The sequence below is a fragment of the Mus musculus genome, chromosome 7, assembly GCF_000001635.26.
Source record: "Mus musculus strain C57BL/6J chromosome 7, GRCm38.p6 C57BL/6J".
Classification (NCBI taxonomy): domain Eukaryota; kingdom Metazoa; phylum Chordata; class Mammalia; order Rodentia; family Muridae; genus Mus; species Mus musculus.
In genome coordinates this window covers 87,583,648-87,598,946 of record NC_000073.6, presented here as the reverse complement: position 1 = coordinate 87,598,946, position 15,299 = coordinate 87,583,648, and the positions used below count along the sequence as shown (strand labels likewise).

At 37.4% G+C, this 15,299-nt stretch overlaps 1 protein-coding gene across 3 annotated transcripts in view; it reads right to left on the bottom strand.

Annotated features, from left to right (window-relative positions):
• Nucleotides 1-14,966, bottom strand: part of Grm5 (glutamate receptor, metabotropic 5) — a 551,083-nt gene extending 536,117 nt beyond the window's left edge. For 2 of the 3 annotated variants that reach the window (NM_001143834.1, NM_001081414.2), the window contains exons 1-2: nucleotides 14,407-14,779; nucleotides 2,685-2,831 (exon numbers count right to left, since the gene is read on the bottom strand). The gene's annotated coding sequence lies outside the window, so the exon portion shown is untranslated. Of the gene's footprint in view, nucleotides 1-2,684; nucleotides 2,832-12,228; nucleotides 12,433-14,406 lie in introns of all 3 variants that reach the window. The other variant, XM_011241643.3, reaches the window with a different exon arrangement.
• Between the last annotated feature and the right edge of the window lie 333 nt (nucleotides 14,967-15,299).

The following is a 15,299-nucleotide window of genomic DNA, read 5'->3' as shown; positions in this document are numbered from 1 at the left end:
ACATTCTAGGTAATAGATGGAAGAAATCTGATTAGAAGACACATAGTAGTCTAGATAGAATGACAGTATCTCAGTCATGACCGATAACAGTAAAAAGAGAGAGAAGTGGACAAAGTTAGATATAACTTGAAATACAGATCCCCCCATGAGTGTTGATGAATGAGATAGGAATACAGATAGAAGAACTTTGATCTGTTCCTGAAATTCTAAGAAACTAACTTATTTTAATATAGTGAAAAGAGATGATACAGCCAGATAAGTGAACAAGTGAGCAGCAGAAGAAAATAATAATTTTCTTCTAAATATTTCAAATTTGAGATGCTTTCGATGTGTCCAGGGACATATATGAGACATGGATTAGATAAGAAGTTTAGTTTGAGACATAAATAGAGATTAACCAGTGTATAAAATCTTACAAATGCATGAAACCACCCAAAGAGAAAATATAAAAGTGTCAAAAATGACGCTAAGAAATGAGCTCCACAAGGCCAGATTTCAGAGGAAAAAAAAGTCAACTTAGGAAAGAAAACAACCTACAGCATGAGAGACAAGGAAGAGGAGCAGATAATAGTGAAAAATGGTGGCCTCAGCATCATATATTCAGAGACTTATTCAAGGCTTCTATGTTGAACAGAAAAGAATGCATCTGGATTCATTGAAAATATATTTATGATGTGCATTGTACATCTTGATGGCATTTGACACAATAGCTGTGTTTTATGTGTTGGATACATTGCAAATTATATGAATATTGTTTATAAAAATCCAAATGGTGGTTCTGGAGTGATGATGGCTCAGTGGGTAAGAGCAATGACTGCAACTACATGGTGGCTCAAAACCATCTGTAATGAGATCTGACGCCCCCTCTGGTGTGTCTGAAGACAGTGTACTCATATAATGAGTATGTACAGTGTACTCATATAAGTAAAATAAATAAATCTTAAAAACAATCCAAATGTTTAGACATTATTTTATTTCCTCTATCTCACAAATATATATTATATATGGGTTTTGATGTTAAAAACTAGTCAATAAATTCTAAAGTTGTAAATAAAATTGTTTATTTCTGATGATCCTAAAATATGTTTTCTCATCATCCTTGTTAACTTATTACCCATTGCTATAAAAGATATATTAAGAATATATTAAAGTCCAGGAAAATGCAAGGGACCATAAAAACACATCTTTTAACTTTTTAGTGATATAGTAATGAATAAAATTGCTTTTCAATTTAAGAGCACTCTGGGGGTAGGAGGCAGTGATAATTCAATACAGAGAAGCCATAGATGTATATAATGTGTATTATGTCTATCTCTTGGAAGTACATACATATACTTTTCCTTTCAGGCTTAGTGATAAAAGTCATTTCTTTACAAGCGCAATGATTAATTCCCAATGCTCATAAAAATCTGGGCATGACCTCTCACATGCCTAAAACCTTAGAACTCTATAGAGGGCAGATACAGAAAGATTGCTGGGACACCAGCCAAACTCAAATTCACTGATAAATCCTATCTCAAAGGAAATAGGTTAGAAATGATAGAACAAGACACCTGACAGCCTTTTCTAGACTCTAATCTGGTCTACTCTACCCTGCATACATCGATAGTCCCCTCTTCACACACAAACATATTATAGTTTGGAAATTAAGCAGAAATGTAACTCAGCTTACAAACCTCACAGAAAAATATCATTTATGCTATCAAAATACTATAAATTAATGGAGATTAAGTTTCAAATAGATGGGCAGAGAACACATAACATAGATCAATATCACTCCTTTTTCCAATAAATAATTATTGAGTGGATGGTTGGACCAAAATTTCTGCTAGACCTTGAGGGCTCCATTTTGGATAGAGAAAGTTCATGCTCTTATACTACTCTAATCTAACAGAAGTCAGGGAGTTGTTATACGATAAAAAGACAAGTAAGTGAAAGTCCCTATGCTACAAGGTACTAAACCCAAAAGATACAAAAAAACACTAGACAATGGAGCAAGATATAAAGGGTTAAGCATGATAATGTTAAAAATGTTACCAATAATATATAAACTTAAAAGGTATTGAACAAATATTTATATAAATAATTAAAAGAGCCACTCAGGATAACATCTAGAAAAAGCACATTTTATATAAAGATTAAAGCTATTATCAAGCTTCTGTGGGGATTTTGTTTGGTATTTTGGGCAATACTAAGGAACCAGAGTTCCTATAAACTGCTATAAACTGAGAAAGAAGCTGAGGCTAGTCTGTGAGGTCCTGTGATGGTGTTAAGCCTGTTTGGACTTGAGGAGACTTTGGCTAAAACATTGTATTGGAATGTTTTCCTGTAACACTTTTCAATAGAGAAGGTTTAAACTCTGGCTCTTATTTAAATAAGAGAAGCAACACAAAGGTAGATGATGGCAAAGCAAGAAAGAATCTATGGAACCCAATCAGGTGCTAGTGGTTGGATAGTAGATGCAGCATCTATATCTATGATGGTCACAGCAACGGTCCTCTGTATATTTTGAAGGTAAAATGAAAGGGTTTTGCTGTCAGGTGAGTAAAGATGAGAAGGTAAGGAGACTTTGGTGAGGGTGAGTGAGTTGGTCTTTCAGCCTGGGCAGGTGAAATCAAGTCTTCATTGTGTTTGAGGAGGAGGGAGTAGCATATTTGAATAGAGACAATGTTTTGTATACTTACTAGAATTTATGATCATATGTGGACAAAACAGCTGGATATACTAGGTTGAGTTTCTGGAGAGATGTCTGAATTGTAGAAAAATTATGGGAGGCTTCAGCATACAGAGGTCTTTTTTTTTTTCTAAACCAAGAATTTGGGTAAAATCACCTAGGAAGCAGAAAAAAAAAGTAGTTATTTACACAAGCTGCATTCCACAGGATTCTGAGGGTGAAAATATCCAGAAATGATGACAAACTAGAAAAGAGGCAGTATTTGGCTCAAAAACTTTCAGTCATATAATTTAATTGAGTGGTATGGAGAGTGGTATATAGTATAGTCATACTGTATTGAACAGAGATAAAAGGCATGTATGATTTAGTTTTCATTAAATGTCACAAATGGGTATGCACTCACATACAGAGTTTCTTCCCCAAAACATCTAAGTTTATTAGTGTGATTCGAATAGTTTTAGGGTTAAAGATTCCAAATTCTTTCTCCAATTCTCCTAGAGTCTCTTTGGTGACCTTAACTCCCAGCCATTCACCTCTAGGCACCTGCTGGCACATTCCTCCTTAGAAGTCACTACTCAGTCTTACTTGGCTCCAATAGCTTTGTTCATACTGTATGTACCTTTTGATATGGTTGTTACAATAACCTTTATCACACAGTTGAGAAAAAAATCCAGTAGAGTTTACTGTGGATCCTAGAACCATTCTTTGCTGAGTCTTTATCCTTGGCCAGTTGATGTTGCTGAGACTTCCACTCTAACTAACAACAGCACAAACTATTACCTGTGGCCAAATATTATGACGGATTGCAATATTTTAAAACACTTCCATTAGATATTGAGCTGTGGTATGCTTCCTGGGGCCTCTGAGCACATGTGGGAAACTTTATTTATACGTTATTTTCTCTTCCTAGCCATCTCTCGTACTTTTTTTTTCTTATGCTATTTATTTCTAAGCTAAAGTGGTAGCTGTCTACACATTTTCCCAGTTACAACAGATTTAAAAGTCATTAAAGGCTACATATGTGCTACCCTGAGCATAATTTGGTTTAATCCTTGCACAGAATTAAATGTTTGATAAATCTTAAATGTGAAAAATATTGAAATGAATTGTCTCTATATAATGTTGTTTTTGGTTACCTGGCCAAGGTTCCATTTCCTCCACTTCCTAGAAAACTATGTACGTAATAGTTATGCCTACCCTGTGCAGTCGGGCATAACAGGACCTCAAAGATGAGAATTGGACTGAAGAAATTATCAGAGAACCTTGACTATTCCCCCATGTTTTCAGTAGATTACGTAAAAACAGTTTCAAAAACTAGAGAGTGCCCTGCATATGGTGCTATGTAAGTGAGACCCATGGAGATTAAGGAATCTATACCAGGTTGGGATATGGGAGGGACATGCTGATAAAGACATATGTGGAAGCCAGTGTTTAATAAGAGGATGTCTTGCTTAATCACTTTTGTGGATGTTTTTGGGGAAAGAGAGGTCTCCCATTGAATCTGGGAGTGAATAGCTATTTCTATTAGACTGACTGGATTGTGGGTCCCTGATATCTGGTGGTCTCTGACCACCAGGGCAGGGGTGATAGAATGAAAAATAGGAATCAATATCCTAGACTTTTGATGCTGGTTCTGAAGATCCAACTTCAGCACCTAATTAATTTTATGTATGCTTGAAATTAGCAAAGAACATCAACCAAATAATAAAACAACAGACTATCATCACTTCATATAAACTAAATCATACCATCTCAAAAATAAATTGGTGTGTGAATGTGTGTGTGTGTGTGTGTGTGTGTGTGTGTGTGTTTGATTGTGTATGGTGTGTGTGTTATAACTCTTGATCTGTAGGGGTGGCAAGTTGGTGAGAAAAACGTAAGTTCTTGATATGGATAATGGGGATGTATTACCCTATATAATGATCAAAAATGTTTTTAAAACAGCATAGGCCTAAATTCTAATAACATGAAGATCATTAATTCATTCAAATTTGTTATAAATAGTTCAATTTATATAATGTTAATTCAACATGCTAATATCAAAAGCAGTCAAGTGCTTTAATCTCATTTACATTTTTTGATTCATTGTGCCTTATAGAAAGCAGTAGACATATTTAATGTACAAATACATTATTTCCTTTAGTAATTATGCAGCCTCATTTCCTATATGGATGTAGATAAAGAGAAACTGGTGGGTAGTCTTTGCTGTAAATAAGAAACGACAGTATGATCAGACCTAACTCACTTTGTCTTTTGTTTTTAACAATCTTCTCAGTGCCCAACCATCTTTGTGGCACAGATGTCTCTTATATAACTTAATCCTCACACAAGCAAATCACATAGTTCAGGACTTCAACACTAATAAAATTTCTTTTGCATAAGCCATAGTCTCATCACAAACAGGGTGTCAATATTGCATGTACAGTTTGCCTTTGGTAAATTTTATTTATAGAAACAACTGCATATATAGATAAGAAACACTCAGTAGGATAATGGTATTGAGACCCATGCAATGTGGGAAAGCTCTCTTTCATCAGTATCTGACGCTTACATCTGTGACCTTGTAAACAACAGAGAATAGCATCCTCTTTGCTTAGCTGAAGACAAAGAATAGGCCATATTTTAATCCTCCCAAAGCCATAAATGGCACCACACAAAGATGAAATCTGCAATATTATGCATTAGCTAAAAAGTGCTAGCTGTACACTGGAGCTCACTAAATCATTGTAAATCATTTTAACAAGTGGTTTAGTAGTCCACAAAGACATGAAACTGCCTTTTCCAACAAAGCAGGGGGAAAAAAACACTTCTAACTTGTCTCAATTTAATTATCAAGCAGAGATTTTAAGCTTTAACCATTTTATAGCCCCCAGATGCTTTCTTTAAATTTATGGCATATCTCTAGCGATTGCAAAGAATTATTATTCCTGTTAGAGTATTAGCCATCAGATATTTGAACACATATTTGGCATTTTTATAACTTGATCTGCATTTACTCACTAATTGCTTTATTTATTGTATGTATGAAAACATATAAATGTTACTTCACATAAACCTTGCAAAAACCCTAGAAAGTATTATAATTACTAACTACATTAATACCTCTCACTATGGAAACTTACAAGCATTTAAATAATGTAGAACATATCCAAAACAAGTAAACTGTCTGTGATGTCCACACTTCTTATAAACAAGTGGCAGTGCCTTGTGAAGAACCTAATGGTTTGGTTATTTAGAGTTCAAATAACGACAACACATCATTCTAGAGACTGAGCTTTCCATTAATTGTTTGCCTTAAGTCTATCCATTAGAAACTACATTAAATAAATCATATTGTTAATTTTGCTTGCCTGAATTATTTAGAAAGATCACTTTAAAAAAACACAGTGGAATTATGGTTGTCATTTAGGATTAGGTAATATTGTTGTAGCAAGATACTGTCTTGTCTATTGGAGGATATTAAACAGTGTCACAGTTCTATGTCTACTGAGCCAAACGACTGGTAACACAATTTTTTATTTATGAAGCGAAATGTACCTCTAGGCAGCACTGAATGCCCTTGGCAGGAAAGAAGCATTTCCAGTTTGAAAACCAATGATATAAGTGAAAGTCCTCAAAGTATTTTCCACATCACTCATAACAGAAAGGACAGCTAAGGGCTGTCCTTTGTATTCATTTTCATTCAGCTTTTCTCTGTAACTTCCAAATGAGATGAAGGAGGTTAAGTTAGGGTGTGTGTCCTTTTCTCACTTTGTTACACGTTTATGTGTGATCTTGTTGCTGAGAATGTTACTTCATTTTGGAGACAAAATTTTAACTGACACAATGAATGGTTTCTTTTTACATTCGCTTAACATGGCTCTGGATATCCACAAATTACAATAAAAGAATGTGAGACTAACATAGGCAATATTTGCTATATTAAATACTTCTTCATTCTAGTTATAAAATTCATTTTGACTTGATTAGAATAGCAAATTTTATTCAATATATATATTATATATATATTATTTTCAAAATATCATTTAATTTTTAAAGTCAGTAATAATGTATTATTTACTTACTCCTAAAGAGTAATGTTACATTAAGACAGATTGGTCTTAAACTTATTTTTATCATTATAAAATAACCCAGTCACAAAAGAAGTAATTAGATATGCATTCACTGATAAGTGGATATTAGCCCAGAAACATAGAACACACAAGATACAATTTACAAAACACAAGAAAATCAAGAAGAGGGAAGACCAATGGGTGGATACTTCATTCCTCCTTAGAATAGGGAGCAAAATACCCATGAAAGGAGTTACAGAGACAAAGTTTGGAGCTAAGACGAAAGGATGGACTATCCATAGACTACCCCACCCAGGGATCCATCCCATAATCATCCACCAAACCCAGACACTATTGCATATGCCAGCAAGATTTTGCTGAAGGGACCCTGGTATAGCTGTCTCATATGAGGCTATGCCATTGCCTAGCAAATACAGAAGTGGATGCTCACAGTCATCCTATAAGATAGAACACAGGGCCCCCAATGGAGAAGCTAGAGAAAGCACCAGGAGCTGAAGGGGTCTGCAACCCTATATGTGGAACAACAATATGAACTAACCAGTACCCCCAGAGCTCATATCTCTAGATGCATATGTAGCAGAAGATGTCCTAGTCAACCATTACTGGGAAGAGAGGCCCCTTGGTATTGCAAACTTTATATGCTCCAGTACAAGGGAATGCCAGGGCCAAGAAGTGGGAGTGGGTGGGTAGGGGAGCAGGGCGGGGTGGGGAGGGTATAGAGAATTTTCAGGATAGCATTTGAAATGTATATAAAGAAAATATCTAATAAAAAGACCATAAATAAATAAATACATAAATAAATAAATAAATAAAGTAACATGATGTGTATCGTATAGATATGATGCACATTAGTGTTATTGTGATAATATTTTTTCATTAAAATACTTAAGCTAAAAAGTTTAACATACATAACCTTCATTCAAAACTACTGTGACAAATATCCATTAAAGAAATTTTCAATAGCTGACATTTTGTAATGACAGCAAAATCATGTCTATTTAAAATATACTTCTTGCTTCTGATTCTTCCCTTTAACTTTCTTGAAGAGTTTGTCTAAAAAAAGAAAATGTTTGAAACTGTAATTATGTACCATTTTGATTTCTGATTTTCTCACAAATTTGCATATCTAATTTTGAATATTCTAAAATGTTTTAGAAAAAAAAATTTGGACACTCCCTTGTGGAAGGAGATGGTGCTGACTCAAAATTAGTAGAATTAAAAAAAAAATTAATGTGAACTAGCCAGTACTCCCTAGAGCTTATGTCTCTAGTTGCATATGTAGGAGAGGATGGCCTAGTCGGCCATCAATGGGAGGACAGGCCCTTGGTCTTACGAAGATCATATGCCACAGTAGAGGGAAATGCCAGGGCCAGGAAGCCAGAGTGGGTGGGTTGGGAAGCAGGGTGGAGGGAGGGTATAGGGAACTTTCCGGATAGCATTTGAAATGTAAATGAAGAAAATATTTAATAAAAGAAAGAAATTTAAAAAGAGAAAAAATACAGCTTACTCTATATGTTCAAGTTACAAGATAATATTCGTGCCAAAAGCTAGAATTTGGGAGCCAAATATCCCTGGGTTTACACTTGTGCTTTGGGGTGGTAGGAACAGTGAGACTTTAGACAAGTTATGTAGTCCACTTCACCGTATAACAGCTGTTAACAATAAAAAAATTAGAAAGAGCAAGAGAGAGAGAGAGAGAGAGAGAGAGAGACAGAGAGAGACAGAGAGAGACAGAGAGAGAGAGAGACAGAGAGAGAGAGACAGAGAGAGAGAGAGAGAGAGAGAGAGAGAGAGAGAGAGAGAGAGAGAGAGAGAGAGAGAAATTCATGTGACTATTGAGAAAGTTAATAACTCAGGCAGCATTTTATATCCAATGTCGTGCAGACAACAAATTGCCATAAATTACTTTTATGTATTCATCACTAACAGGTCAGGGAAGTTACTCCAATTGGAGCAATTAATTTCCCATACTCACTTGGTTGTATTAATATCATTCTAACTTTCCTCATCCACTACAAACAAGAAAAGTTGGGTATTTGTTTATATAATAATATATAATGAAATATATATAAATCATATACATGATTTAATTCTGTTTACAAATTCACATACTCAACTAAAGGTGAGATCCACATTCATGCAATCTGGTGCCAAATATTCACTAATAAAATACACTGCAAACCACAACAGACTGAGAACAATCATAAAAGAGCCTCCACAAATATCTGCATTATAGACTGATGCTATAGAAACAGGGTATGTTCTATTCATACTGACAATTTTATAACACACAGCATATGTATGTGTTCTGGGGGTTGTTTCTTGGTACCATTTTCATGTTATAACAATGAAAGAAAAACTTCACTTTTTACAACAAAAAAAATTAAAACCAGTATATCATGTGACTCATTTGATGATTAGCAATGTAATACATCTAGTACTTGATACAATCCCTAACATGCTCAATAAATAATACTTGCCCTGGCAAGCATTGACCTACTACAAAACTTTTATTGGAAGCCCTATCGCCAAACATAGATGCATTTGTGTTTGTTTCTCTGTGTGAGTGCATTTCAAACAATATTATTAGCATTAAAGTATACACTTATGTCTCCTCTGCATTAATACTGGAGCCATGGAGACAAATCTTGGCATGTTTTTGTATTTAAACCCTTTCATTCAAATGAAATGAGAAAATATCAAGAAAGCATTTTCTGATTTGTAAACAGTTGAAAAATCAAAGTCAAAATGTTACATTCTTAGGTCATTTGAGTATGAAATAAAACCACTTCTTTGGATGTTCCCTTCTTGTGTGTCTTCTACGTACACAACAAGAAAGGACATAAAGAGATGCCTTAGCATCAGAATTAATATTTCCAAACAAATAATTCCAAATCAAGGACACTTCTATGTAATACACTGTCATGTTCTCAAAAACATATATCAAAAGAATCATCATTTTTTCACAAAGTTAGATTCAGCTGGATGTATTTAAATAGTGTGAAGAAAATGGTACATACACAAATGTCTAAGTCCATATATGTGTCCATATATCCAATAGCAAAAATGTATAAAGAAATATGCCTCTTCATTCCATGAATGTAGCAAACCTTGAATAAAACATGCATACATATTTTACTCAAGTAATACAATTATGTACATATTTACAATTTATTCAATCTCATTTTTTCTGATTAGTGTTCATCTTCTTCTATCATTTAATTTTTCTTCATCTTTTTGTTACAGGGCCTCATTTAACTTCCTACATAACTAAGGATTACTGTGAACTTTTGTGTTTCCTGCCTCAACCTTTCAAGTGCTGAGATTTAAGTTATACATCGCCATCCTCAGTTTTAATTTACCATTTCTAAATGCATAAATAGTCCCAACATTCTTCAAAAAGTCAATATAGCAACATTCCTTGAAAAATTCTCAATGCATTTTGAATAAAATAAGAATCATGAAAGTTATTTACTCACAAATGTAAACATTTTTAGTGAAGCCAATTAATTTAGTAGGAAACATGACAAAATAACAGTTCAGAAAAAAGAAAGAAAATGGTGTCTCCTTACCCAAGTATTCTCAAATCATAGATATTCTTTACGTGGATAAATATCTATTACTGAATTTTTCAGTGTTCCCTGGATATCAGTCTGAATGGCTATGATGTGTACAATGGTAAAGGTCTGTGTATACATTTGATAACAGGTTAAGATTTAAGCAAGTACATGGGGTGTTCAAATATCATTCTTATCCAAATAACCTCAGAGTGCCTATAATAAATAGACATTAAATTTTCATTTTCTTTTTTCTTTTTTGTTCTTTGGATTTCCTCTGTCCTTTTTGGGCATAAAACCCACAGGTAAAACACTGCTATGGAACATCATGGAGCTCTAGAAGATGCAGTTGAAATACATGAATTTTACATTTAATCATAAAGTGTAAAGGACGAGGAAAAGTCTTTTATCTAAGTGGTGGTTTGTTGCTCAGTAAGTGTCCAGTGAAGCCTAGGGAATAGTATGAGTACCTGTCCAAGGTGCTGAAGAAGTTTCCAGGAGAAGGATGCAGACTTGGTAGAATGCAAGTCATTAACCTAGTGAGTTTGGCAAGCAAAGTTTTCTATTTCTAAACCAACAATCCTTCAAAATGGAAAGTTCCACAAATGACAAAAAGATTACTAACTGACAATTTAATATGTATTACACAGAATTAACAGAGAAATTAATGGAGGAAATTCCCTCCACTCCATAAGAGAAGAGCACAAAGCACTCACAACAAGAAAAAAATAGCACACCTATATCCTCTGAAACTCATAATAAGGTGTCAAATAACTCAGAATAAATCTTTGCTGGATGAAGGGGTGCCCTTAGTGCTAAGCATTCTCACTAGACTGTTGTTATAGGCACCAATTTGCTACCAGAACTAGAAATACAGGAGATCACTAGTTCACTTCTTAAGCAATTTAAACAATAAAATATAAAGTTGGATATTGAAAGGAAGAAAGAAAGGTGAGTCCACCTTTCCATTTGTGAATACCAATTTCTTATGAAGAAATAAATTGATGCATAGCACTACCTACTTGTTTGGATACCCAAGCTAATTCAGGTGAAACAGTTCCAGGATTCTGACTAAATAAAAACAAGAATCTGTTATCACTTTCTCAAAGTCACTTTTCCCACACCATGCACTCTAAAGAGAAATACGAACAGCCATACATCCTACAACTAGGTGGGTAATCACCCAGGTCAACCATTACTTCCTGCTGAAATGTCCCAAAATAGATTAGGCTACTGTAAACATCAACTAGAGTTTGCTTGGTAGAACTTTCCTGGTTCCTTGTCTCCAAGTCCCTGTAGCCTGGGATCCCTCTTCTGCGCTCTGATCTGCTGCCCCTGGGTAGCTTTGTGTCTGGAAGGAAGGGAAAGCTATATCCAAGGAAAAAGAAAGCGCACGAAGTTGCGCTAGGGGTTGGGGGCGTTCAAAGGACATTGAGATAGAAACAATAAATCCCAAGCTGTGCTTTCAGCACCAAACGCTGTACCCCCACCCCACCCCGCCCCAGGCAGAGGAGAAACCAATCTATTACCCAGAAGTGATTCTCCTTCCTTCCCTTCTCTACCTTTGCTTTCTCAGTTTTGAGTTCTCCAAAGGACTGGGTAAGCCAGTCTGCATTCTAAACCATGTTCTCCTTTCCTCAGAGCTCAGACACGGGGATCCAAAGGCGTGCATAATCCCTATCTTAGACCTTGCATACCTCCCCCTGCTTTACCCTCTTGCTCGCGCCTTTTCCACCAACAGGTTTAATTAATAATGGTCTTCTGTAAAAGAAGCAGATGTGAACCTCTTCTGCTCTGGCCACCCCGGATTCATCTAAGTCCCCTCCTCCAAACCACACTGTGAGCTTATCAGCATGCTTAAAGCTTCTAAATCCTTGACAGGTCTGGGGATAGATACCTGGGCACACAGACATAGCAAGCTTACCCCCTGTTGGCCACGCAGCAGGCAGTGAGATGCTGTTTAGCTAGCCCCCCGGAGTAAAGTTGGGCAGCAGAAATCAATGGGGTTGAGCCAGCTTTTCCTTTCTTGGGCTTTTCCCCAACCCCAAGATGATCCCAAGCTCATCCCCTGTGCTCGGAGTGCTCAGAACAGCGGAGCTGAGGGCGGCATGTACAGCAATCTTCCCCTCTATGGAGACAGGGGGAAGGGGAGAAGGGGAGAGAGCGGAGGAGGGAGGGGTGGTAGTTAGTATTTATAGAGAAGAGACTTCTCTGCGCAACTTTTTGGTGCCACCAAGTGGCACAGTGAGTTCCTTTAGGAACACAGACTCCTGGGCAGATCAGGATGGGTACACTAGTTTCATGGCCAGACATTCAGGATGGGGGGAGCTGAAGACACCCAGGGAGATGAGTTTATGAATGCATACCATCTCAGCATCTGCAATGCAAATCTCCAAATTCTATAAATGAATATGCATTGACAGAAAAGGGCTAGAGATGACTTCTCCAGTCAAGTAGAAGAGGAATCAACATGGTATGTGCCAGCTGCCTGCTGCCCACTGGGCTATAGACATGCATGCTCTAAGAGAAATATCGCTTTTCTCTTCCCTCCCTAAGCCTTCTACTCATATTACAGAACATTCCTGTCTCATTCCAAAATCCTCATTTGCCACACAGTGACAAACCTTGAAACTAGGATGTGATTTTCTTTACCATAATCAAGCCCAGGTAACTTCTCAAAGCTTAAGTTAAATAAAAGCAAACAAACAAACCCCAAAACTTCACAACCTATCACCAAAATATGTTTTTCAAATGCTACTTCGCTAGACAATAAAATAAACAAACAAGCAAATAAGCAAAATGTAACTTTAAGTTTTGTGCATTTGAAATTTTCCAAACAACTGTCAAAACTCCATAATCTTTGCATGGGCCTGAATGTTTGGCTGGACTCAACCTTTCCCATAGACCTTTCATAGAACCAGCATGCATTATCCAATGGCACTGTGAACGTTACAGCTGTTAAAATACTTGGAGAGAGAACATCTTTACAATCTATTTGCCTGTATTTCCGGATATCTCCCTTCCCTCTTTCCCTGTACAATTCTTCAAGCTTATACAAACACACACTATTTTGTGAGACTTCAGTGTCCTAAAATGCAGTATGCTTTCCACTTTCCTGATGGAGAGAATAAGTGTACAATGCTTGGTAGTCTTGTTCAAGGTCACATATTTTCCTAGACAATGGCCTAAGGGCTTCTCAGGGTGTGACTGAATGAACATTGGTACCAAATCTGACAGACCCAACTCTCCTTGCTATACTACCACACATAGCTCATGGAGTCTGTTCAACTCCCCTCTCTTTCCTCTTGATCTCCATGTTCTTCATTATCATCCTTTATGAAAGTTCTGTCAGAAAATTTAAGGTTAAAAAAAATCTTCCTTTCACTGCTAGAAATATATAATCTTAGCTTTAAGGGTCCAGACGTGCTGATACATCTCATAAATGGGTTAATGATTCCAGAGAATCTCTTGGTCCTGGTGTTATAGTCATTCAAATGTCATTTTAGAATTGTAATACAGTATTTAAAACCATCCATAATCTTCTTCCCTGTCTCATTTTTGGGGTGCAGCATCAGCAAGTGTGCTTACTACAGCCCAAACATCTAATATCCTCAGAGATCTAAAATTCTCCTCCCTCGCTAAGTGCATGCTTTATCATTGCACATGTACCAGCATGAGACAGAAGGGGGGGGGGCTTTATTGGTTTTATTTATTTTTTTCTGCCACTGATTATTTTAGCTATTTTCTGTGGAAACAACCCCACTGAAATCCTTCAGTTAGGTGAATGAAAACAAAAAGATATTCAAAAACCTCCCATTTAGCCATACCACATTAGCCCAGGCTCCTGACTCTAAATTCATGTCTAATTTATAGAGCACATGTCCTTGCGGGGTGACTTTCTTAAACTTGCAGGACCTTCTAGTATCCCTGGCTTCACCTGTCGTCCACCTGCCCACCACCTGCCCTTCTGGGTCCCTTTAGTCCAAGCACCCGCCCCTTGCTCGCTCACTCTCCATCCCTGCACTGGGGGAGGGGCTCCGGCGGCATCCTACATCCCTGGTAACTCCACAGCTGAGAGAAAGAAAAACAGCGCTATGCTTACCAGGTGCGCTCCCTGAGCCTTGCTCCTCTGGACAGCCGCTCCTTTCAAGCTCCCTGCGCTTTCGTAGCGGCCTTGGCTGCTGCAGAAGCGCTAGTGGCTGCGATCTAAGCTGTAGTGGCAGCCAGCAGAACGGCTGCGGGCCCGCGGTGGTGGCGCTCGCTCTCTCGCGCCAGCGCCTGGAGCACGTGCTGCGCCCGGGCAGACGCAGCTGGAAGCGCAACGCTGGGTTGGCTCCTACTCTTGCAGAGTGCAATTGGGGGCGGCTGGCTAGCCTTGGATCAGTGAGTGAACACTGCTCCTAGAGCCTCTTGGTCTCAGGGTTCAGGCCAGGGCAGTCTTGGACTTCCTCACTACCTCATTCCCACCCAGAGATGGAGAAGCAGGAGCTGTGCTGGGAGGCGTGGGTGGCATGTCACTCAGAGAGAAGCTGGAGAGCAGGTAGATAATCAGCTTCTCTCTGAAGATAGTACGAAACTCCTGACAGTTATTGGGAGAAGGGGTATTATTGCTGGAAGACAGAGAGAGGAGTAGGAAGAAACAGAGAGACAAACACAAGACTGAGAGACACAGAGAGAAGAGAGAGAGAGTGACACAGACTGTACTTACACACACACACACACACACACACAGAGAGAGAGAGAGAGAGAGAGAGAGAGAGAGAGAGAGAGAGAGAGAGAATGAGATTCAGAGAACTGCAAGTACGGTTCAGAAGCCCGAGTGATTAGAAAGACCAATGTATTTAATGGTCTTGAGTCATTAATAATGTCATTTTGCATTTGTCTGCACTTCTTAAAAATGTTTCTTCCTACATCCATTAAAAGTCTTTCCCTGTGGGACTTAAATGTTTTACTTCTTCCAATTGCTTGGCATCCTTTTCTTTGATACCCCTAGTA